Source organism: Octopus bimaculoides, chromosome 2 (genome assembly GCF_001194135.2).
Source record: "Octopus bimaculoides isolate UCB-OBI-ISO-001 chromosome 2, ASM119413v2, whole genome shotgun sequence".
Classification (NCBI taxonomy): Eukaryota; Metazoa; Mollusca; class Cephalopoda; order Octopoda; family Octopodidae; genus Octopus; species Octopus bimaculoides.
Window position 1 is genome coordinate 70,489,886 of NC_068982.1, and position 3,194 is coordinate 70,493,079.

At 35.5% G+C, this 3,194-nt stretch overlaps 1 protein-coding gene across 1 annotated transcript in view; it reads left to right on the plus strand.

Annotated features, from left to right (window-relative positions):
* The window catches only part of LOC106875330 (uncharacterized), a 104,948-nt gene that overhangs the window by 52,378 nt on the left and 49,376 nt on the right, over positions 1 to 3,194 (plus strand). The gene's annotated exons all lie outside the window — the stretch shown is intronic.

Here is a 3,194-nt window from a genome sequence, read left to right on the forward strand (position 1 = left end):
CACACATATATATATATATATATATATATATATATATATACATATATATGCATATATATATATATATCCATATATACATATGCGCACATCCATCCATCCATCCATACATACATACATACATACATACATACATACATACGTACGTACGTACGCACGCACGCATGCACACACAGGTTTCTATATTATGTTGAAAGATCTAAAGACACTGATAAAAATATAAATGATGTCGCTGAAAGAACAATGCATTGTACAATATAAAATATCTAACAAAGTATATAATCCGGCAACAATATATAAAAGTACAAATATCAAACTTATAATATTCAACACTTGGTATGATAACCATTTATAACCAATAAAGCAGCAACCTGGTCGCGCCTGGTATTTATGTGTTTTAGATTTGTGTAAGTAATCTCTGGTCATTTACTGTCCAATCTTGTAGCTTCTCTTTCAAACAGGAGATCGATGAAGCAGCATTTTTAACTGTAGTTTTGTGTTGATTGTTTTTTTCTATATAATCCTATGTATTTTCTTTAATGTTCAGAGTCAGAGATCATCCTGGCATTTTACCAAGTAAAATAATATTAACTCAATGCCAACCTAGGTACGACTCTAAATTGCATCCGATAGTGGGGTCCTGGTTCGAGAGTTCCAGTGTTTTGCGGTGTGTGGACCCATTTCTTAGCCATTATTGTTCCCAAGTATACTCTGACTCGGTGTAGTAGTATCTGTTAGCATATCATGGAATTATCTCCGGAAGAAGGTCACTCACACGCACCACAAGGGATTTGGGGCAAATGAGGTCCTTCAGCTTCGACGAAGCAGCATTTTAAACAGTAGTTTTGTGTTGATTTTTAAAAATATAACACCATGTATTTTTTTTAATGTTCAAACATAGAGATCATCCTGGCCGTTTATCCAGTAAAATGATATCATACACTCAATGTCAACCTGGGTATGACTCCAAACTACATCAAATAGTAGGGTTCTGGTTCCGGAGTTCCAGGGTTTTTCAGAGTGTGTAACAACCTCTAAGCCATTATTATTTCCAAGTTTACTCTGATCCGGAATTGCAGTACCTGTCCGGCTCCCAGCTGTGGGTAAATTAGCATGTCATGGAATTGTTTCCGGAAGAAGTCCCTTACACGCACCCCAACAGAAGTCACTTACACGCATCCCAACAAAAGTTACTCACACGCACCTGGGGAAATGAGGCCCTTCAGCTTTTCATCTAGCCCATCTAAGAGGAGGTACTTACATACTTATCCTCATCCTGATAACTGGGTTGTGGCATTTGTTGCACCAGATCAATACAAGCTTGAAGGACGAGAGAGTGGGACTGGCTCTGCAGAAACCATGCACCTTAATATTGGTCTCAAATTTTGGGACAAGGCCAGCATGTTTGGAGGAGGGGTAAGTCGATTACATCGACCTCAGTTGTCAGCTGGTACTTAATTTATCGACCTTGAGAGGATCAAGGGCAAAGTCGACCTCGGCGGAATTTGAACTTAAATCGTAAAATGAACGAAATGTCACTAAGTATTTACCCGGTGTCATGTCCATTAATATAAGAAAAATCCCTGCTGCCTTGTAGGGTAATATTTTGAGTGTTTAAAAAAAAGGCTAAGGGAATAAACTCCTAAAGAAAATCCGTTGTCAGGAAACGCTAAGGCAGATATTTACGGTTCTACTTAATCAGTATCTTGCATCCCCTTCGACTTCAAGGATACTGCAAATGTATTGAGTTGTCTTTCCTTTGTAGCATATCCATGAGTGGAGAGGTGTTAAGTGTCCTCGGGGCTAGGCACTCGCTTCATGAAACAGTCTAAGCACTCGCTTCATGAAACAGTCTAGGCACTCGCTTCATGAAACAGTCTAGGCACAGCAGATGTGGTTAAGTTACTGTCTGTGCAATACCGTCGACCATCGCCGAAAAACGCCAACCACGCCAACTCATTCATATATCTTACGTAACCGTAGTTTGAACCAACCTTTTGGAATATAATGCAATCATAGATGATTAATTGAGTTGACAAATTGTTAAGAATGTCCAGTTAGGTCTTAAATTTTATAGATTTAACTTCGAGATATCCAAATGCCAGCTCTTTTCCTTGCAGAAGTGTTCGTTCCCTCATATCGTGGTGGATGGTCATTGCTTAATTCTTGCAAGTGTCTACCTGGGGTTGAAATGAACGAAACGAACATAAATTGCAATTTGCTTAATGAAAATTTCATCATTAACTATTACTTTAAGCCAGTCATTTTTTTGATCAAATTTGTTTTATAATCCCTGAAAAATTACAGCCAATCCCGCGTTGTTGCTTTTTTTTCGTTAGATATCTTGCAACTAAACTGACGTTTTTCTTACAATCAATGTCTTTATTATCTTAGTACTGCACTTTATTATCACTGGCAACTGTGTTTTCAAGCCACTGCCAGATGTAAATGGGGATGCAATAGAAATCATACGATAAGTTTGAAGATTTCTAGTACGGGTCTGCCAAATAATTTTGTATCCACCTGTATAATGAAATAGAGACAAATCTTTCTGAAGAGCACCAATGAATATATTTAGCTAAGATGATATCTTCCTGAACTTGAAACCATTGCTACATAAAGTAACAATTTGAGCCCATTTTTTTTTTTAGAATGATAGTTCCATAAATTTATAAAATATTTATGTATTTTGCCATATTAGAAATGTCAAACAAAACATGAAAATATAAACTAATATCTCATCGTTCATATACTATAAAACGTTATATAAATTAACTTTGCTACTTGCAATTATCTAGTTGGTAATTAGTTTTTTTAAAAATCTTTATTTCAAAATATGATTGGAAAAAAATACTAAATTTCAGCTTTGCATTAAGACTTTTGACTGGAACTGTATATGTATGTATGTATGTATGTATGTATGTATGTATGTATGTATGTATGTATGTATGTATGTATGTATGTATATATGTATGTACGTGGATAGGTATTCGTATATATACACACAATTTTATGTCTGTGTAATTATGGAATTATATGTATGTACATATCCACAAAATATTTGTATAAGTATGTACGTATCTCTCTCCATGTCTCTTTATGTGTGTGTGTGTGGTGTATGTAGGTGGGTGTATATTTGTGGCTGTGGGTACACACACACATTATATATATATATATATATATATATATATATATAT